At 36.6% G+C, this 21,649-nt stretch overlaps 18 pseudogenes; all 18 read right to left on the bottom strand.

Annotated features, from left to right (window-relative positions):
* Positions 1-60: 60 nt before the first annotated feature.
* On the bottom strand, positions 61-179 carry LOC149703812 (5S ribosomal RNA; annotated as a pseudogene).
* A 1,170-nt stretch (positions 180-1,349) lies between these two features.
* Positions 1,350-1,468, bottom strand: LOC149703811 (5S ribosomal RNA; annotated as a pseudogene).
* A 3,236-nt stretch (positions 1,469-4,704) lies between these two features.
* LOC149703810 (5S ribosomal RNA) lies at positions 4,705-4,823 on the bottom strand (annotated as a pseudogene).
* A 1,173-nt stretch (positions 4,824-5,996) lies between these two features.
* On the bottom strand, positions 5,997-6,115 carry LOC149703809 (5S ribosomal RNA; annotated as a pseudogene).
* A 1,431-nt stretch (positions 6,116-7,546) lies between these two features.
* On the bottom strand, positions 7,547-7,665 carry LOC149703808 (5S ribosomal RNA; annotated as a pseudogene).
* Positions 7,666-10,128: 2,463 nt separating this feature from the next.
* LOC149703807 (5S ribosomal RNA) lies at positions 10,129-10,247 on the bottom strand (annotated as a pseudogene).
* Positions 10,248-10,643: 396 nt separating this feature from the next.
* LOC149703806 (5S ribosomal RNA) lies at positions 10,644-10,762 on the bottom strand (annotated as a pseudogene).
* A 1,429-nt stretch (positions 10,763-12,191) lies between these two features.
* Positions 12,192-12,310, bottom strand: LOC149703805 (5S ribosomal RNA; annotated as a pseudogene).
* A 654-nt stretch (positions 12,311-12,964) lies between these two features.
* LOC149703804 (5S ribosomal RNA) lies at positions 12,965-13,083 on the bottom strand (annotated as a pseudogene).
* Positions 13,084-13,481: 398 nt separating this feature from the next.
* On the bottom strand, positions 13,482-13,600 carry LOC149703803 (5S ribosomal RNA; annotated as a pseudogene).
* Positions 13,601-14,771: 1,171 nt separating this feature from the next.
* On the bottom strand, positions 14,772-14,890 carry LOC149703802 (5S ribosomal RNA; annotated as a pseudogene).
* A 914-nt stretch (positions 14,891-15,804) lies between these two features.
* Positions 15,805-15,923, bottom strand: LOC149703801 (5S ribosomal RNA; annotated as a pseudogene).
* Positions 15,924-16,062: 139 nt separating this feature from the next.
* Positions 16,063-16,181, bottom strand: LOC149703800 (5S ribosomal RNA; annotated as a pseudogene).
* A 1,171-nt stretch (positions 16,182-17,352) lies between these two features.
* On the bottom strand, positions 17,353-17,471 carry LOC149703799 (5S ribosomal RNA; annotated as a pseudogene).
* Positions 17,472-18,640: 1,169 nt separating this feature from the next.
* Positions 18,641-18,759, bottom strand: LOC149703798 (5S ribosomal RNA; annotated as a pseudogene).
* A 914-nt stretch (positions 18,760-19,673) lies between these two features.
* On the bottom strand, positions 19,674-19,792 carry LOC149703797 (5S ribosomal RNA; annotated as a pseudogene).
* A 139-nt stretch (positions 19,793-19,931) lies between these two features.
* On the bottom strand, positions 19,932-20,050 carry LOC149703796 (5S ribosomal RNA; annotated as a pseudogene).
* A 1,171-nt stretch (positions 20,051-21,221) lies between these two features.
* LOC149703795 (5S ribosomal RNA) lies at positions 21,222-21,340 on the bottom strand (annotated as a pseudogene).
* Positions 21,341-21,649: the final 309 nt, after the last annotated feature.

Raw genomic sequence — 21,649 nt, 5'->3', positions numbered from 1 at the left:
AATAAAATGTTTCGTTTTTTCATATCTGGTGGAATTTAAAAGAGAAAACAAAAGTGAATAAGCCAACGGCACGCAGTGTTCCTAAATGGTCTCCCTCCCAAGTACTGCCTGCGCTCGATGCTGCTTAACTTCAATGATCGTACGAGAACCGGTGTTTTCCGCGTGATATGGCCGTTGCCGAGAGCACTAGTTATTATTTCGAACTTAAAATTAATTAGACAAATTAAACTTCCTGCATCTTTTTAAAACAATATCAAAAATAAAATGATTGCTTTTTTCATATCTGGTGGAATTTAAAGAGATAACAAAAGTGAAAAAGGAAACGGCACGCAGTGTTCCTAAACGGTCTCCCTCCCAAGTACAGCCTGCGCTCGAAGCTGCTTAACTTCAATGAGTGGACGAGAACGGTGTTATCAGCGTGATATTGCCGCTGCCGAGAGCACTAGTTAATAATTCGAATTTAAAATTAATTAGACAAATTAAACTTCCTGCATCTTTTTAAAACAATAACAAAAATAAAATGTTTGCTTTTTTCATATGTGGTGGAAATTAAAAGAGAAAACAAAAATGAAAAAGCCAACGGCACGCAGAGTTCCTAAATGGTCTCCCTCCCAAGTTCTACAAGCGCTCGAAGCTGCTTAACTTCAATGATCGGACGAGAACCGTTGTTTTCCGCGTGATATGGCCGTTGCCGAGAGCACTAGTTAAAAATTCGAACTTAAAATTAATTAAACAAATTAAACTTTCTGCATCTTTTTAAACAATAACAAAAATAAAATATGTTTGCTTTTTTCATATCTGGTAGAATTTAAAAGAGAATTAAAAAATGAAAAAGCCAACGGCACGCAGTGTTCCTAAATGGTGTCCCTCCAAAGTTCTGCCTGCGCTCGAAGCTGCTAAACTTCAATGAGCGTACGAGAACCGTTGTTTTCAGCGTGATACGGCAGTCGCCGAGAGCACTAGTAAATAATTCGAATTTAAAATTAATTAGACAAATTAAGCTTCCTGCATCTTTTTAAAACAATAACAAAAATAAAATGTTTGCTTTTTTCATATCTGTTGGAATTTAAAAGAGAAAACAAAAGTGAAAAAGCCAACGGCACGCAGTGTTCCTAAATGGTGTCCCTCCCAAGTACTGTCTGCCCTCGAAGCTGCTTATCTTCAATTATCGGACCAGAACCGGTGTTTTCATCGTGATATGGCCGTTGTCGAGAGCTCTAGTTGATAAGTCAAATTTAAAATTAATTAGACAAATTAAACATCCCTCATCTTTTTTAAAAAATAACAAAAATAAAATGTTTCGTTTTTTCATATCTGGTGGAATTTAAAAGAGAAAACAAAAGTGAATAAGCCAACGGCACACAGTGTTCCTAAATGGTCTCCCTCCCAAGTACTGCCTGCGCTCGATGCTGCTTAACTTCAATGATCGTACGAGAACCGTTGTTTTCAGCGTGATATGGCCGTCGCCGAGAGCACTAGTAAATAATTCGAATTTAAAACTAATTAGACAAATTAAACTTCCTGCATCTTTTTAAACAATGACAAAAATAAAATATGTTTGCTTTTTTCATATCTGGTAGAATTTAAAAGAGAAAACAAAAATGAAAAAGCCAACGGCACGCAGTGTTCCTAATTGGTCTCCCTCCAAAGTTCTGCCTGCGCTCGAAGCTGCTTCACTTCAATGAGCGGACGAGAACCGTTGTTTTCAGCGTGATATGGCAGTCGCCGAGAGTACTAGTAAATAATTCAAATTTAAAATTAATTAGACAAATTAAACTTCCTGCATCTTTTTAAAACAATAACAAAAATAAAATGTTTGCTTTTATCATATCTTGTGGAATTAAAAGAGAAAACAAAAGTGAAAAAGCCAACGGCACGCAGTGTTACTAAATTGTCTCCCTCCCAAGTTCTGCCTGCGTTCGAAGCTGCTTAACTTCAATGGTCGGACGAGAAAAGGTATTTCCCGCTTGATATGGCCGTTGCCGAGAGCACTAGTTAATAATTCGAATTTAAAGTTAATTAAACAAATTGAATTTCCTGCATCATTTAAAACAATGACAAAAATAAAATATGTTTGCTTTTTTCATATCTGGTAGAATTTAAAAGAGAAAACAAAAATGAAAAAGCCAAAGGCACGCAGTGTTCCTAAATGGTCTTCCTCCAAAGTTCTGCCTGCGTTCGAAGCTGCTTATTTTCAATGGTCGGACGAGAACCGGCGTTTTCCGCGTGATATGGCCGTTGCCGAGAGCACTAGTTATTAATTCGAACTTAAAATTAATTAGACAAATTAAACTTTCTGCACCTTTTTAAACAATAACAAAAATAAAATATATTTGCTTTTTTCATATCTGGTAGAATTTAAAAGAGAAAACAAAAATGAAAAAGCCAACGGCACGCAGTGTTCCTAAATGGTCTCCCTCCAAAGTTCTGCCTGCGCTCGAAGCTGCTTAACTTCAATGAGCGGACGAGAACCGTTGTTTTCAGCGTGATATGGCAGTCGCCGAGAGCACTAGTAAATAATTCGAATTTAAAATTAATTAGACAAATTAAACTTCCTGCATCTTTTTAAAACAATAACAAAAATAAAATGTTTCCTTTTTTCATATCTGGTGGAATTTAAAAGAGAAAACAAAAGTGAATAAGCCAACGGCACGCAGTGTTCCTAAATGGTCTCCCTCCAGCGTTCTGCCTGCGCTCGAAGCTGCTTAACTTCAATGGTTGGACGAGAACCGGTGTTTTCCGCGTGATATGGCCGTTGCCAAGAGCACTAGTTAATAATTCGAACTTAAAATTAATTAGACAAATTTAACTTTCTGCATCTTTTTAAACAATAACAAAAATAAAATATGTTTGCTTTTTTCATATCTGGTAGAATTTAAAAGAGAAAACAAAAATGAAAAAGCCAACGGCACGCAGTGTTCCTAAATGGTCTCCCTCCAAAGTTTTTCCTGCGCTCGAAGCTGCTTAACTTCAATGAGCGGACGAGAACCGTTGTTTTCAGCGTGATATGGCAGTCGCCGAGAGCACTAGTAAATAATTCGAATTTAAAATTAATTAGACAAATTAAACTTGCTGCATCTTTTTAAAACAATAACAAAAATAAAATATTTGCTTTTTTCATATCTGGTGGAATTTAAAAGAGAAAACAAAAATGAAAAAGCCAACGGCACGCAGTGTTCCTAATTGGTCTCCCTCCAAAGTTCTGCCTGCGCTCGAAGCTGCTTAACTTCAATGAGCGGACGAGAACAATTGTTTTCAGCGTGATATTGTAGTCGCCGAGAGCACTAGTAAATAATTCGAATTTAAAATTAATTAGACAAATTAAACTTCCTGCATCTATTTAAAACAATAACAAAAATAAAATGTTTGCTTTTTTCATATCTTGTGGAATTAAAAGAGAAAACAAAAGTTAAAAAGCCAACGGCACGCAGTGTTTTTAAATTGTCTCCCTCCCAAGTTCTGCCTGCGTTCGAAGCTGCTTAACTTCAGAGGTCGGACGAGAAAAGGTATTTCCCGCTTGATATGGCCGTTGCCGAGAGCACTAGTTAATAATTCGAATTTAAAGTTAATTAGACAAATTGAACTTCCTGCATCATTTAAAACAATGACAAAAATAAAATATGTTTGCTTTTTTCATGTCTGGTAGAATTTAAAAGAGAAAACAAAAATGAAAAAGTCAACGGCACGCAGTGTTCCTAAATGGTCTTCCTCCAAAGTTCTGCCTGCGTTCGAAGCTGCTTATTTTCAATGGTCGGAAGAGAACCGGCGTTTTCTGCGTGATATGGCCGTTGCCGAGAGCACTAGTTATTATTTCGAACTTAAAATTAATTAGACAAATTAAACTTCCTGCATCTTTTTAAAACAATATCAAAAATAAAATGATTGCTTTTTTCATATCTGGTGGAATTTAAAGAGATAACAAAAGTGAAAAAGGAAACGGCACGCAGTGTTCCTAAACGGTCTCCCTCCCAAGTACAGCCTGCGCTCGAAGCTGCTTAACTTCAATGAGTGGACGAGAACGGTGTTATCAGCGTGATATGGCCGCTGCCGAGAGCACTAGTTAATAATTCGAATTTAAAATTAATTAGACAAATTAAACTTCCTGCATCTTTTTAAAACAATAACAAAAATAAAATGTTTGCTTTTTTCATATGTGGTGGAAATTAAAAGAGAAAACAAAAATGAAAAAGCCAACGGCACGCAGAGTTCCTAAATGGTCTCCCTCCCAAGTTCTGCCTGCGCTCGAAGCTGCTAAACTTCAATGAGCGTACGAGAACCGTTGTTTTCAGCGTGATACGGCAGTCGCCGAGAGCACTAGTAAATAATTCGAATTTAAAATTAATTAGACAAATTAAGCTTCCTGCATCTTTTTAAAACAATAACAAAAATAAAATGTTTGCTTTTTTCATATCTGTTGGAATTTAAAAGAGAAAACAAAAGTGAAAAAGCCAACGGCACGCAGTGTTCCTAAATGGTGTCCCTCCCAAGTACTGTCTGCCCTCGAAGCTGCTTATCTTCAATTATCGGACCAGAACCGGTGTTTTCATCGTGATATGGCCGTTGTCGAGAGCTCTAGTTGATAAGTCAAATTTAAAATTAATTAGACAAATTAAACATCCCTCATCTTTTTTAAAAAATAACAAAAATAAAATGTTTCGTTTTTTCATATCTGGTGGAATTTAAAAGAGAAAACAAAAGTGAATAAGCCAACGGCACGCAGTGTTCCTAAATGGTCTCCCTCCCAAGTACTGCCTGCGCTCGATGCTGCTTAACTTCAATGATCGTACGAGAACCGTTGTTTTCAGCGTGATATGGCCGACGCCGAGAGCACTAGTAAATAATTCGAATTTAAAACTAATTAGTCAAATTAAACTTCCTGCATCTTTTTAAACAATGACAAAAATAAAATATGTTTGCTTTTTTCATATCTGGTAGAATTTAAAAGAGAAAACAAAAATGAAAAAGCCAACGGCACGCAGTGTTCCTAATTGGTCTCCCTCCAAAGTTCTGCCTGCGCTCGAAGCTGCTTCACTTCAATGAGCGGACGAGAACCGTTGTTTTCAGCGTGATATGGCAGTCGCCGAGAGTACTAGTAAATAATTCAAATTTAAAATTAATTAGACAAATTAAACTTCCTGCATCTTTTTAAAACAATAACAAAAATAAAATGTTTGCTTTTTTCATATCTTGTGGAATTAAAAGAGAAAACAAAAGTGAAAAAGCCAACGGCACGCAGTGTTACTAAATTGTCTCCCTCCCAAGTTCTGCCTGCGTTCGAAGCTGCTTAACTTCAATGGTCGGACGAGAAAAGGTATTTCCCGCTTGATATGGCCGTTGCCGAGAGCACTAGTTAATAATTCGAATTTAAAGTTAATTAAACAAATTGAGTTTCCTGCATCATTTAAAACAATGACAAAAATAAAATATGTTTGCTTTTTTCATATCTGGTAGAATTTAAAAGAGAAAACAAAAATGAAAAAGCCAAAGGCACGCAGTGTTCCTAAATGGTCTTCCTCCAAAGTTATGCCTGCGTTCGAAGCTGCTTATTTTCAATGGTCGGACGAGAACCGGCGTTTTCCGCGTGATATGGCCGTTGCCGAGAGCACTAGTTATTAATTCGAACTTAAAATTAATTAGACAAATTAAACTTTCTGCACCTTTTTAAACAATAACAAAAATAAAATATATTTGCTTTTTTCATATCTGGTAGAATTTAAAAGAGAAAACAAAAATGAAAAAGCCAACGGCACGCAGTGTTCCTAAATGGTCTCCCTCCAAAGTTCTGCCTGCGCTCGAAGCTGCTTAACTTCAATGAGCGGACGAGAACCGTTGTTTTCAGCGTGATATGGCAGTCGCCGAGAGCACTAGTAAATAATTCGAATTTAAAATTAATTAGACAAATTAAACTTCCTGCATCTTTTTAAAACAATAACAAAAATAAAATGTTTCCTTTTTTCATATCTGGTGGAATTTAAAAGAGAAAACAAAAGTGAATAAGCCAACGGCACGCAGTGTTCCTAAATGGTCTCCCTCCCAAGTACTGCCTGCGCTCGAAGCTGCTTAGCTTCAATGATCGGACGAGAACCGTTGTTTTCAGCGTGATATGGTCGTCGCCGAGAGCACTAGTAAATAATTCGAATTTAAAATTAATTAGACAAATTAAACTTCCTGCATCTTTTTAAACAATGACAAAAATAAAATATGTTTTCTTTTTTCATATCTGGTAGAATTTAAAAGAGAAAACAAAATGAAAAAGCCAACGGCACGCAGTGTTCCTAAATTGTCTCCCTCCAAAGTTCTGCCTGCGCTCAAAGCTGCTTAACTTCAATGAGCGGACGAGAACCGATGTTTTCAGCGTGATATGGCAGTCGCCGAGAGCACTAGTTAATAATTCGAACTTAAAATTAATTAGACAAATTAAACTTTCTGCGTCTTTTTAAACAATAACAAAAATAAAATATGTTTGCTTTTTTCATATCTGGTAGAATTTAAAAGAGAAAACAAAAATGAAAAAGCCAACGGCACGCAGTGTTCCTAATTGGTCTCCCTCCAAAGTTCTGCCTGCGCTCGAAGCTGCTTCACTTCAATGAGCGGACGAGAACCGTTGTTTTCAGCGTGATATGGCAGTCGCCGAGAGTACTAGTAAATAATTCAAATTTAAAATTAATTAGACAAATTAAACTTCCTGCATCTTTTTAAAACAATAACAAAAATAAAATGTTTGCTTTTTTCATATCTTGTGGAATTAAAAGAGAAAACAAAAGTGAAAAAGCCAACGGCACGCAGTGTTACTAAATTGTCTCCCTCCCAAGTTCTGCCTGCGTTCGAAGCTGCTTAACTTCAATGGTCGGACGAGAAAAGGTATTTCCCGCTTGATATGGCCGTTGCCGAGAGCACTAGTTAATAATTCGAATTTAAAGTTAATTAAACAAATTGAGTTTCCTGCATCATTTAAAACAATGACAAAAATAAAATATGTTTGCTTTTTTCATATCTGGTAGAATTTAAAAGAGAAAACAAAAATGAAAAAGCCAAAGGCACGCAGTGTTCCTAAATGGTCTTCCTCCAAAGTTCTGCCTGCGTTCGAAGCTGCTTATTTTCAATGGTCGGACGAGAACCGGCGTTTTCCGCGTGATATGGCCGTTGCCGAGAGCACTAGTTATTAATTCGAACTTAAAATTAATTAGACAAATTAAACTTTCTGCACCTTTTTAAACAATAACAAAAATAAAATATATTTGCTTTTTTCATATCTGGTAGAATTTAAAAGAGAAAACAAAAATGAAAAAGCCAACGGCACGCAGTGTTCCTAAATGGTCTCCCTCCAAAGTTCTGCCTGCGCTCGAAGCTGCTTAACTTCAATGAGCGGACGAGAACCGTTGTTTTCAGCGTGATATGGCAGTCGCCGAGAGCACTAGTAAATAATTCGAATTTAAAATTAATTAGACAAATTAAACTTCCTGCATCTTTTTAAAACAATAACAAAAATAAAATGTTTCCTTTTTTCATATCTGGTGGAATTTAAAAGAGAAAACAAAAGTGAATAAGCCAACGGCACGCAGTGTTCCTAAATGGTCTCCCTCCCAAGTACTGCCTGCGCTCGAAGCTGCTTAGCTTCAATGATCGGACGAGAACCGTTGTTTTCAGCGTGATATGGTCGTCGCCGAGAGCACTAGTAAATAATTCGAATTTAAAATTAATTAGACAAATTAAACTTCCTGCATCTTTTTAAACAATGACAAAAATAAAATATGTTTTCTTTTTTCATATCTGGTAGAATTTAAAAGAGAAAACAAAATGAAAAAGCCAACGGCACGCAGTGTTCCTAAATTGTCTCCCTCCAAAGTTCTGCCTGCGCTCAAAGCTGCTTAACTTCAATGAGCGGACGAGAACCGATGTTTTCAGCGTGATATGGCAGTCGCCGAGAGCACTAGTTAATAATTAGAACTTAAAATTAATTAGACAAATTAAACTTTCTGCGTCTTTTTAAACAATAACAAAAATAAAATATGTTTGCTTTTTTCATATCTGGTAGAATTTAAAAGAGAAAACAAAATGAAAAAGCCAACGGCACGCAGTGTTCCTAAATTGTCTCCCTCCAAAGTTCTGCCTGCGCTCAAAGCTGCTTAACTTCAATGAGCGGACGAGAACCGATGTTTTCAGCGTGATATGGCAGTCGCCGAGAGCACTAGTTAATAATTCGAACTTAAAATTAATTAGACAAATTAAACTTTCTGCGTCTTTTTAAACAATAACAAAAATAAAATATGTTTGCTTTTTTCATATCTGGTAGAATTTAAAAGAGAAAACAAAAATGAAAAAGCCAACGGCACGCAGTGTTCCAAATTGGTCTCTCTCCAAAGTTCTGCCTGCGCTCGAAGCTGCTTAACTTCAATGAGCGGACGAGAACCGTTGTTTTCAGCGTGATATGGCAGTCGCCGAGAGCACTAGTAAATAATTCGAATTTAAAATTAATTAGACAAATTAAACTTGCTGCATCTTTTTAAAACAATAACAAAAATAAAATGTTTGCTTTTTTCATATCTTGTGGAATTTAAAAGAGAAAACAAAAGTGAAAAAGACAACGGCACGCAGTGTTCCTAAATTGTCTCCCTCCCAAGTTCTGCCTGCGTTCGAAGCTGCTTAACTTCAATGGTCGGACGAGAAAAGGTATTTCCCGCTTGATATGGCCGTTGCCGAGAGCACTAGTTAATAATTCGAATTTAAAGTTAATTAGACAAATTGAACTTCCTGCATCATTTAAAACAATGACAAAAATAAAATATGTTTGCTTTTTTCATGTCTGGTAGAATTTAAAAGAGAAAACAAAATGAAAAAGCCAACGGCACGCAGTGTTCCTAAATTGTCTCCCTCCAAAGTTCTGCCTGCGCTCAAAGCTGCTTAACTTCAATGAGCGGACGAGAACCGATGTTTTCAGCGTGATATGGCAGTCGCCGAGAGCACTAGTTAATAATTAGAACTTAAAATTAATTAGACAAATTAAACTTTCTGCGTCTTTTTAAACAATAACAAAAATAAAATATGTTTGCTTTTTTCATATCTGGTAGAATTTAAAAGAGAAAACAAAATGAAAAAGCCAACGGCACGCAGTGTTCCTAAATTGTCTCCCTCCAAAGTTCTGCCTGCGCTCAAAGCTGCTTAACTTCAATGAGCGGACGAGAACCGATGTTTTCAGCGTGATATGGCAGTCGCCGAGAGCACTAGTTAATAATTCGAACTTAAAATTAATTAGACAAATTAAACTTTCTGCGTCTTTTTAAACAATAACAAAAATAAAATATGTTTGCTTTTTTCATATCTGGTAGAATTTAAAAGAGAAAACAAAAATGAAAAAGCCAACGGCACGCAGTGTTCCAAATTGGTCTCTCTCCAAAGTTCTGCCTGCGCTCGAAGCTGCTTAACTTCAATGAGCGGACGAGAACCGTTGTTTTCAGCGTGATATGGCAGTCGCCGAGAGCACTAGTAAATAATTCGAATTTAAAATTAATTAGACAAATTAAACTTGCTGCATCTTTTTAAAACAATAACAAAAATAAAATGTTTGCTTTTTTCATATCTTGTGGAATTTAAAAGAGAAAACAAAAGTGAAAAAGACAACGGCACGCAGTGTTCCTAAATTGTCTCCCTCCCAAGTTCTGCCTGCGTTCGAAGCTGCTTAACTTCAATGGTCGGACGAGAAAAGGTATTTCCCGCTTGATATGGCCGTTGCCGAGAGCACTAGTTAATAATTCGAATTTAAAGTTAATTAGACAAATTGAACTTCCTGCATCATTTAAAACAATGACAAAAATAAAATATGTTTGCTTTTTTCATGTCTGGTAGAATTTAAAAGAGAAAACAAAAATGAAAAAGCCAACGGCACGCAGTGTTCCTAAATGGTCTTCCTCCAAAGTTCTGCCTGCGTTCGAAGCTGCTTATTTTCAATGGTCGGACGAGAACCGGCGTTTTCCGCGTGATATGGCCGTTGCCGAGAGCACTAGTTATTAATTCGAACTTAAAATTAATTAGACAAATTAAACTTCCTGCATCTTTTTAAAACAATATCAAAAATAAAATGATTGCTTTTTTCATATCTGGTGGAATTTAAAGAGATAACAAAAGTGAAAAAGGAAACGACACGCAGTGTTCCTAAACGGTCTCCCTCCCAAGTACAGCCTGCGCTCGAAGCTGCTTAACTACAATGAGCGGACGAGAACCGGTGTTATCAGCGTGATATGGCCGCTGCCGAGAGCACTAGTTAATAATTTGAATTTAAAATTAATTAGACAAATTAAACTTCCTGCATCTTTTTAAAACAATAACAAAAATAAAATGTTTGCTTTGTTCATATGTGGTGGAAATTAAAAGAGAAAACAAAAATGAAAAAGCCAACGGCACGCAGAGTTCCTAAATGGTCTCGTCCCAAGTTCTGCCTGCGTTCGAAGCTGCTAACTTCAATGGTCGGACGAGAAAAGGTATTTCCCGCTTGATATGGCCGTTGCCGAGAGCACTAGTTAATAATTCGAATTTAAAGTTAATTAGACAAATTAAACTTCCTGCATCTTTTTAAATAATGACAAAAATAAAATATGTTTGCTTTTTTCGTATCTGGTAGAATTTAAAAGAGAAAACAAAAATGAAAAAGCCAACGGCACGCAGTGTTCCTAAATGGTCTCCCTCCAAAGTTCTGCCTGCGCTCGAAGCTGCTTAACTTCAATGGTTGGACGAGAACCGGTGTTTTCCGCGTGATATGGCCGTTGCCAAGAGCACTAGTTAATAATTCGAACTTAAAATTAATTAGACAAATTTAACTTTCTGCATCTTTTTAAACAATAACAAAAATAAAATATGTTTGCTTTTTTCATATCTGGTAGAATTTAAAAGAGAAAACAAAAATGAAAAAGCCAACGGCACGCAGTGTTCCTAAATGGTCTCCCTCCAAAGTTTTTCCTGCGCTCGAAGCTGCTTAACTTCAATGAGCGGACGAGAACCGTTGTTTTCAGCGTGATATGGCAGTCGCCGAGAGCACTAGTAAATAATTCGAATTTAAAATTAATTAGACACATTAAACTTCCTGCATCTTTTTATAACAATAACAAAAATAAAATGTTTGCTTTTTTCATATCTGGTGTAATTTAAAAGAGAAAACAAAAGTGAAAAACCAACGGCACGCATTGTTCCTAAATGGTCTCGTCCCAAGTTCTGCCTGCGTTCGAAGCTGCTAACTTCAATGGTCGGACGAGAAAAGGTATTTCCCGCTTGATATGGCCGTTGCCGAGAGCACTAGTTAATAATTCGAATTTAAAGTTAATTAGACAAATTAAACTTCCTGCATCTTTTTAAATAATGACAAAAATAAAATATGTTTGCTTTTTTCGTATCTGGTAGAATTTAAAAGAGGAAACAAAAATGAAAAAGCCAACGCCACGCAGTGTTCCTAAATGGTCTCCCTCCAAAGTTCTGCCTGCGCTCGAAGCTGCTTAACTTCAATGGTTGGACGAGAACCGGTGTTTTCCGCGTGATATGGCCGTTGCCAAGAGCACTAGTTAATAATTCGAACTTAAAATTAATTAGACAAATTTAACTTTCTGCATCTTTTTAAACAATAACAAAAATAAAATATGTTTGCTTTTTTCATATCTGGTAGAATTTAAAAGAGAAAACAAAAATGAAAAAGCCAACGGCACGCAGTGTTCCTAAATGGTCTCCCTCCAAAGTTTTTCCTGCGCTCGAAGCTGCTTAACTTCAATGAGCGGACGAGAACCGTTGTTTTCAGCGTGATATGGCAGTCGCCGAGAGCACTAGTAAATAATTGGAATTTAAAATTAATTAGACAAATTAAACTTCCTGCATCTTTTTAAAACAATAACAAAATTAAAATGTTTGCTTTTTTCATATGTGGTGGAAATTAAAAGAGAAAACAAAAATGAAAAAGCCAACGGCAAGCAGAGTACCTAAATGGTCTCCCTCCCAAGTTCTGCCTTCGCTCGAAGCTGCTTAACTTCAATGATCAGACGAGAACCGTTGTTTTCGGCGTGATATGGCTGCTGCCGAGAGCACTAGTTAATAATTCGAATTTAAAATTAATTAGACAAATTAAACTTCCTGCATCTTTTTAAAACAATAACAAAAATAAAATGTTTGCTTTTTTCATATGTGGTGGAAATTAAAAGAGAAAACAAAAATGAAAAAGCCAACGGCACGTAGTGTTCCTAAATGGTCTCCCTCCAAAGTTCTGCCTGCGCTCGAAGCTGCTTAACTTCAATGGTTGGACGAGAACCGGTGTTTTCCGCGTGATATGGCCGTTGCCGAGAGCACTAGTTAATAATTCGAACTAAAAATTAATTAGACAAATTAAACTTTCTGCATCTTTTTAAACAATATCAAAAATAAAATATGTTTGCTTTTTTCATATCTGGTAGAATTTAAAAGAGAAAACAAAAATGAAAAAGCCAACGGCACGCAGTGTTCCTAAATGGTCTCCCTCCAAAGTTCTGCCTGCGCTCGAAGCTGCTTAACTTCAATGAGCGGACGAGAACCGTTGTTTTCAGCGTGATATGGCAGTCGCCGAGAGCACTAGTAAATAATTCGAATTTAAAATTAATTAGACACATTAAACTTCCTGCATCTTTTTATAACAATAACAAAAATAAAATGTTTGCTTTTTTCATATCTTGTGGAATTAAAAGAGAAAACAAAAGTTAAAAAGCCAACGGCACGCAGTGTTCCTAAATTGTCTCCCTCCCAAGTTCTGCCTGCGTTCGAAGCTGCTTAACTTCAATGGTCGGACGAGAAAAGGTATTTCCCGCTTGATATGGCCGTTGCCGAGAGCACTAGTTATTATTTCGAACTTAAAATTAATTAGACAAATTAAACTTCCTGCATCTTTTTAAAACAATATCAAAAATAAAATGATTGCTTTTTTCATATCTGGTGGAATTTAAAGAGATAACAAAAGTGAAAAAGGAAACGGCACGCAGTGTTCCTAAACGGTCTCCCTCCCAAGTACAGCCTGCGCTCGAAGCTGCTTAACTTCAATGAGCGGACGAGAACCGTTGTTTTCCGCGTGATATGGCCGTTGCCGAGAGCACTAGTTAAAAATTCGAACTTAAAATTAATTAAACAAATTAAACTTTCTGCATCTTTTTAAACAATAACAAAAATAAAATATGTTTGCTTTTTTCATATCTGGTAGAATTTAAAAGAGAATTAAAAAATGAAAAAGCCAACGGCACGCAGTGTTCCTAAATGGTGTCCCTCCAAAGTTCTGCCTGCGCTCGAAGCTGCTAAACTTCAATGAGCGTACGAGAACCGTTGTTTTCAGCGTGATACGGCAGTCGCCGAGAGCACTAGTAAATAATTCGAATTTAAAATTAATTAGACAAATTAAACTTCCTGCATCTTTTTAAAACAATAACAAAAATAAAATGTTTGCTTTTTTCATATCTGGTGGAATTTAAAAGAGAAAACAAAAGTGAAAAAGCCAACGGCACGCAGTGTTCCTAAATGGTCTCCCTCCCAAGTACTGCCTGCGCTCGAAGCTACTTAGCTTCAATGATCGGACGAGAACCGTTGTTTTCAGCGTGATATGGCCGTCGCCGAGAGCACTAGTAAATAATTCGAATTTAAAATTAATTAGACAAATTAAACTTCCTGCATCTTTTTAAACAATGACAAAAATAAAATATGTTTTCTTTTTTCATATCTGGTAGAATTTAAAAGAGAAAACAAAATGAAAAAGCCAACGGCACGCAGTGTTCCTAAATTGTCTCCCTCCAAAGTTCTGCCTGCGCTCAAAGCTGCTTAACTTCAATGAGCGGACGAGAACCGATGTTTTCAGCGTGATATGGCAGTCGCCGAGAGCACTAGTTAATAATTCGAACTTAAAATTAATTAGACAAATTAAACTTTCTGCGTCTTTTTAAACAATAACAAAAATAAAATATGTTTGCTTTTTTCATATCTGGTAGAATTTAAAAGAGAAAACAAAAATGAAAAAGCCAACGGCACGAAGTGTTCCTAATTGGTCTCCCTCCAAAGTTCTGCCTGCGCTCGAAGCTGCTTAACTTCAATGAGCGGACGAGAACAGTTGTTTTCAGCGTGATATGGCAGTCGCCGAGAGCACTAGTAACTAATTCGAATTTAAAATTAATTAGACAAATTAAACTTCCTGCATCTATTTAAAACAATAACAAAAATAAAGTGTTTGCTTTTTTCATATCTTGTGGAATTAAAAGAGAAAACAAAAGTGAAAAAGCCAACGGCACGCAGTGTTCCTAAATTGTCTCCCTCCCAAGTTCTGCCTGCGTTCGAAGCTGCTTAACTTCAATGGTCGGACGAGAAAAGGTATTTCCCGCTTGATATGGCCGTTGCCGAGAGCACTAGTTAATAATTCGAATTTAAAGTTAATTAGACAAATTGAACTTCCTGCATCATTTAAAACAATGACAAAAATAAAATATGTTTGCTTTTTTTATGTCTGGTAGAATTTAAAAGAGAAAACAAAAATGAAAAAGCCAACGGCACGCAGTGTTCCTAAATGGTCTTCCTCCAAAGTTCTGCCTGCGTTCGAAGCTGCTTATTTTCAATGGTCGGACGAGAACCGGCGTTTTCCGCGTGATATGGCCGTTGCCGAGAGCACTAGTTATTAATTCGAACTTAAAATTAATTAGACAAATTAAACTTCCTGCATCTTTTTAAAACAATATCAAAAATAAAATGATTGCTTTTTTCATATCTGGTGGAATTTAAAGAGATAACAAAAGTGAAAAAGGAAACGGCACGCAGTGTTCCTAAACGGTCTCCCTCCCAAGTACAGCCTGCGCTCGAAGCTGCTTAACTACAATGAGCGGACGAGAACCGGTGTTATCAGCGTGATATGGCCGCTGCCGAGAGCACTAGTTAATAATTTGAATTTAAAATTAATTAGACAAATTAAACTTCCTGCATCTTTTTAAAACAATAACAAAAATAAAATGTTTGCTTTTTTCATATGTGGTGGAAATTAAAAGAGAAAACAAAATGAAAAAGCCAACGGCACGCAGTGTTCCTAAATTGTCTCCCTCCAAAGTTCTGCCTGCGCTCGAAGCTGCTTAACTTCAATGAGCGGACGAGAACCGTTTTTTCCGCGTGATATGGCCGTTGCCGAGAGCACTAGTTAAAAATTCGAACTTAAAATTAATTAAACAAATTAAACTTCTTGCATCTTTTTAAAACAATAACAAAAATAAAATGTTTGCTTTTTTCATATCTTGTGGAATTTAAAGAGAAAACAAAAGTGAAAAAGCCAACGGCACGCAGTGTTACTAAATTGTCTCCCTCCCAAGTTCTGCCTGCGCTCGAAGCTGCTTCACTTCAATGGTCGGACGAGAAAAGGTATTTCCCGCTTGATATGGCCGTTGCCGAGAGCACTAGTTAATAATTCGAATTTAAAGTTAATTAAACAAATTGAACTTCCTGCATCATTTAAAACAATGACAAAAATAAAATATGTTTGCTTTTTTCATATCTGGTAGAATTTAAAAGAGAAAACAAAAATGAAAAAGCCAACGGCACGCAGTGTTCCTAAATGGTCTTCCTCCAAAGTTCTGCCTGCGTTCGAAGCTGCTTATTTTCAATGGTCGGACGAGAACCGGCGTTTTCCGCGTGATATGGCCGTTGCCGAGAGCACTAGTTATTAATTCGAACTTAAAATTAATTAGACAAATTAAACTTTCTGCACCTTTTTAAACAATAACAAAAATAAAATATATATTTGCTTTTTTCATATCTGGTAGAATTTAAAAGAGAAAACAAAAATGAAAAAGCCAACGGCACGCAGTGTTCCTAAATGGTGTCCCTCCCAAGTACTGTCTGCGCTCGAAGCTGCTTATCTTCAATGATCGGACCAGAACCGGTGTTTTCATCGTGATATGGCCGTTACCGAGAGCTCTAGTTGATAAGTCAAATTTAAAATTAATTAGACAAATTAAACATCCCTCATCTTTTTTAAAAAATAACAAAAATAAAATGTTTCCTTTTTTCATATCTGGTGGAATTTAAAAGAGAAAACAAAAGTGAATAAGCCAACGGCACGCAGTGTTCCTAAATGGTCTCCCTCCCAAGTACTGCCTGCGCTCGAAGCTGCTTAGCTTCAATGATCGGACGAGAACCGTTGTTTTCAGCGTGATATGGCCGTCGCCGAGAGCACTAGTAAATAATTCGAATTTAAAATTAATTAGACAAATTAAACTTCCTGCATCTTTTTAAACAATGACAAAAATAAAATATGTTTTCTTTTTTCATATCTGGTAGAATTTAAAAGAGAAAACAAAATGAAAAAGCCAACGGCACGCAGTGTTCCTAAATTGTCTCCCTCCAAAGTTCTGCCTGCGCTCAAAGCTGCTTAACTTCAATGAGCGGACGAGAACCGATGTTTTCAGCGTGATATGGCAGTCGCCGAGAGCACTAGTTAATAATTCGAACTTAAAATTAATTAGACAAATTAAACTCTCTGCGTCTTTTTAAACAATAACAAAAATAAAATATGTTTGCTTTTTTCATATCTGGTAGAATTTAAAAGAGAAAACAAAAATGAAAAAGCCAACGGCACGAAGTGTTCCTAATTGGTCTCCCTCCAAAGTTCTGCCTGCGCTCGAAGCTGCTTAACTTCAATGAGCGGACGAGAACAGTTGTTTTCAGCGTGATATGGCAGTCGCCGAGAGCACTAGTAACTAATTCGAATTTAAAATTAATTAGACAAATTAAACTTCCTGCATCTATTTAAAACAATAAAAAAAATAAAATGTTTGCTTTTTTCATATCTTGTGGAATTAAAAGAGAAAACAAAAGTGAAAAAGCCAACGGCACGCAGTGTTCCTAAATTGTCTCCCTCCCAAGTTCTGCCTGCGTTCGAAGCTGCTTAACTTCAATGGTCGGACGAGAAAAGGTATTTCCCGCTTGATATGGCCGTTGCCGAGAGCACGAGTTAATAATTCGAATTTAAAGTTAATTAGACAAATTGAACTTCCTGCATCATTTAAAACAATGACAAAAATAAAATATGTTTGCTTTTTTCATGTCTGGTAGAATTTAAAAGAGAAAACAAAAATGAAAAAGCCAACGGCACGCAATGTTCCTAAATGGTCTTTCTCCAAAGTTCTGCCTGCGTTCGAAGCTGCTTATTTTCAATGGTCGGACGAGAACCGGCGTTTTCCGCGTGATATGGCCGTTGCCGAGAGCACTAGTTATTAATTCGAACTTAAAATTAATTAGACAAATTAAACTTCCTGCATCTTTTTAAAACAATATCAAAAATAAAATGATTGCTTTTTTCATATCTGGTGGAATTTAAAGAGATAACAAAAGTGAAAAAGGAAACGGCACGCAGTGTTCCTAAACGGTCTCCCTCCCAAGTACAGCCTGCGCTCGAAGCTGCTTAACTACAATGAGCGGACGAGAACCGGTGTTATCAGCGTGATATGGCCGCTGCCGAGAGCACTAGTTAATAATTTGAATTTAAAATTAATTAGACAAATTAAACTTCCTGCATCTTTTTAAAACAATAACAAAAATAAAATGTTTGCTTTTTTCATATGTGGTGGAAATTAAAAGAGAAAACAAAATGAAAAAGCCAACGGCACGCAGTGTTCCTAAATTGTCTCCCTCCAAAGTTCTGCCTGCGCTCAAAGCTGCTTAACTTCAATGAGCGGACGAGAACCGATGTTTTCAGCGTGATATGGCAGTCGCCGAGAGCACTAGTTAATAATTCGAACTTAAAATTAATTAGACAAATTAAACTTTCTGCGTCTTTTTAAACAATAACAAAAATAAAATATGTTTGCTTTTTTCATATCTGGTAGAATTTAAAAGAGAAAACAAAAATGAAAAGCCAACGGCACGCAGTGTTCCTAATTGGTCTCCCTCCAAAGTTCTGCCTGCGCTCGAAGCTGCTTAACTTCAATGAGCGGACGAGAACAGTTGTTTTCAGCGTGATATGGCAGTCGCCGAGAGCACTAGTAACTAATTCGAATTTAAAATTAATTAGACAAATTAAACTTCCTGCATCTATTTAAAACAATAACAAAAATAAAATGTTTGCTTTTTTCATATCCTGTGGAATTAAAAGAGAAAACAAAAGTGAAAAAGCCAACGGCACGCAGTGTTCCTAAATTGTTTCCCTCCCAAGTTCTGCCTGCGTTCGAAGCTGCTTAACTTCAATGGTCGGACGAGAAAAGGTATTTCCTGCTTGATATGGCCGTTGCCGAGAGCACTAGTTAATAATTCGAATTTAAAGTTAATTAGACAAATTGAACTTCCTGCATCATTTAAAACAATGAAAAAAATAAAATATGTTTGCTTTTTTCATGTCTGGTAGAATTTAAAAGAGAAAACAAAAATGAAAAAGCCAACGGCACGCAGTGTTCCTAAATGGTCTTCCTCCAAAGTTCTGCCTGCGTTCGAAGCTGCTTATTTTCAATGGTCGGACGAGAACCGGCGTTTTCCGCGTGATATGGCCGTTGCCGAGAGCACTAGTTATTAATTCGAACTTAAAATTAATTAGACAAATTAAACTTCCTGCATCTTTTTAAAACAATATCAAAAATAAAATGATTGCTTTTTTCATATCTGGTGGAATTTAAAGAGATAACAAAAGTGAAAAAGGAAACGGCACGCAGTGTTCCTAAACGGTCTCCCTCCCAAGTACAGCCTGCGCTCGAAGCTGCTTAACTACAATGAGCGGACGAGAACCGGTGTTATCAGCGTGATATGGCCGCTGCCGAGAGCACTAGTTAATAATTTGAATTTAAAATTAATTAGACAAATTAAACTTCCTGCATCTTTTTAAAACAATAACAAAAATAAAATGTTTGCTTTTTTCATATGTGGTGGAAATTAAAAGAGAAAACAAAATGAAAAAGCCAACGGCACGCAGTGTTCCTAAATTGTCTCCCTCCAAAGTTCTGCCTGCGCTCGAAGCTGCTTAACTTCAATGAGCGGACGAGAACCGTTTTTTCCGCGTGATATGGCCGTTGCCGAGAGCACTAGTTAAAAATTCGAACTTAAAATTAATTAAACAAATTAAACTTCTTGCATCTTTTTAAAACAATAACAAAAATAAAATGTTTGCTTTTTTCATATCTTGTGGAATTTAAAGAGAAAACAAAAGTGAAAAAGCCAACGGCACGCAGTGTTACTAAATTGTCTCCCTCCCAAGTTCTGCCTGCGCTCGAAGCTGCTTCACTTCAATGGTCGGACGAGAAAAGGTATTTCCCGCTTGATATGGCCGTTGCCGAGAGCACTAGTTAATAATTCGAATTTAAAGTTAATTAAACAAATTGAACTTCCTGCATCATTTAAAACAATGACAAAAATAAAATATGTTTGCTTTTTTCATATCTGGTAGAATTTAAAAGAGAAAACAAAAATGAAAAAGCCAACGGCACGCAGTGTTCCTAAATGGTCTTCCTCCAAAGTTCTGCCTGCGTTCGAAGCTGCTTATTTTCAATGGTCGGACGAGAACCGGCGTTTTCCGCGTGATATGGCCGTTGCCGAGAGCACTAGTTATTAATTCGAACTTAAAATTAATTAGACAAATTAAACTTTCTGCACCTTTTTAAACAATAACAAAAATAAAATATATATTTGCTTTTTTCATATCTGGTAGAATTTAAAAGAGAAAACAAAAATGAAAAAGCCAACGGCACGCAGTGTTCCTAAATGGTGTCCCTCCCAAGTACTGTCTGCGCTCGAAGCTGCTTATCTTCAATGATCGGACCAGAACCGGTGTTTTCATCGTGATATGGCCGTTACCGAGAGCTCTAGTTGATAAGTCAAATTTAAAATTAATTAGACAAATTAAACATCCCTCATCTTTTTTAAAAAATAACAAAAATAAAATGTTTCCTTTTTTCATATCTGGTGGAATTTAAAAGAGAAAACAAAAGTGAATAAGCCAACGGCACGCAGTGTTCCTAAATGGTCTCCCTCCCAAGTACTGCCTGCGCTCGAAGCTGCTTAGCTTCAATGATCGGACGAGAACCGTTGTTTTCAGCGTGATATGGCCGTCGCCGAGAGCACTAGTAAATAATTCGAATTTAAAATTAATTAGACAAATTAAACTTCCTGCATCTTTTTAAACAATGACAAAAATAAAATATGTTTTCTTTTTTCATATCTGGTAGAATTTAAAAGAGAAAACAAAATGAAAAAGCCAACGGCACGCAGTGTTCCTAAATTGTCTCCCTCCAAAGTTCTGCCTGCGCTCAAAGCTGCTTAACTTCAATGAGCGGACGAGAACCGATGTTTTCAGCGTGATATGGCAGTCGCCGAGAGCACTAGTTAATAATTCGAACTTAAAATTAATTAGACAAATTAAACTCTCTGCGTCTTTTTAAACAATAACAAAAATAAAATATGTTTGCTTTTTTCATATCTGGTAGAATTTAAAAGAGAAAACAAAAATGAAAAAGCCAACGGCACGAAGTGTTCCTAATTGGTCTCCCTCCAAAGTTCTGCCTGCGCTCGAAGCTGCTTAACTTCAATGAGCGGACGAGAACAGTTGTTTTCAGCGTGATATGGCAGTCGCCGAGAGCACTAGTAACTAATTCGAATTTAAAATTAATTAGACAAATTAAACTTCCTGCATCTATTTAAAACAATAAAAAAAATAAAATGTTTGCTTTTTTCATATCTTGTGGAATTAAAAGAGAAAACAAAAGTGAAAAAGCCAACGGCACGCAGTGTTCCTAAATTGTCTCCCTCCCAAGTTCTGCCTGCGTTCGAAGCTGCTTAACTTCAATGGTCGGACGAGAAAAGGTATTTCCCGCTTGATATGGCCGTTGCCGAGAGCACGAGTTAATAATTCGAATTTAAAGTTAATTAGACAAATTGAACTTCCTGCATCATTTAAAACAATGACAAAAATAAAATATGTTTGCTTTTTTCATGTCTGGTAGAATTTAAAAGAGAAAACAAAAATGAAAAAGCCAACGGCACGCAATGTTCCTAAATGGTCTTTCTCCAAAGTTCTGCCTGCGTTCGAAGCTGCTTATTTTCAATGGTCGGACGAGAACCGGCGTTTTCCGCGTGATATGGCCGTTGCCGAGAGCACTAGTTATTAATTCGAACTTAAAATTAATTAGACAAATTAAACTTCCTGCATCTTTTTAAAACAATATCAAAAATAAAATGATTGCTTTTTTCATATCTGGTGGAATTTAAAGAGATAACAAAAGTGAAAAAGGAAACGGCACGCAGTGTTCCTAAACGGTCTCCCTCCCAAGTACAGCCTGCGCTCGAAGCTGCTTAACTACAATGAGCGGACGAGAACCGGTGTTATCAGCGTGATATGGCCGCTGCCGAGAGCACTAGTTAATAATTTGAATTTAAAATTAATTAGACAAATTAAACTTCCTGCATCTTTTTAAAACAATAACAAAAATAAAATGTTTGCTTTTTTCATATGTGGTGGAAATTAAAAGAGAAAACAAAATGAAAAAGCCAACGGCACGCAGTGTTCCTAAATTGTCTCCCTCCAAAGTTCTGCCTGCGCTCAAAGCTGCTTAACTTCAATGAGCGGACGAGAACCGATGTTTTCAGCGTGATATGGCAGTCGCCGAGAGCACTAGTTAATAATTCGAACTTAAAATTAATTAGACAAATTAAACTT

Source organism: Phalangium opilio, unplaced genomic scaffold (genome assembly GCF_054372755.1).
Source record: "Phalangium opilio isolate 3A_F unplaced genomic scaffold, DU_Popi_V2 ptg000017l_1, whole genome shotgun sequence".
Taxonomy (NCBI): domain Eukaryota; kingdom Metazoa; phylum Arthropoda; class Arachnida; order Opiliones; family Phalangiidae; genus Phalangium; species Phalangium opilio.
The sequence above is the reverse complement of the archived record's forward strand: the minus strand, read 5'-3'. Positions and strand labels throughout refer to the sequence as shown.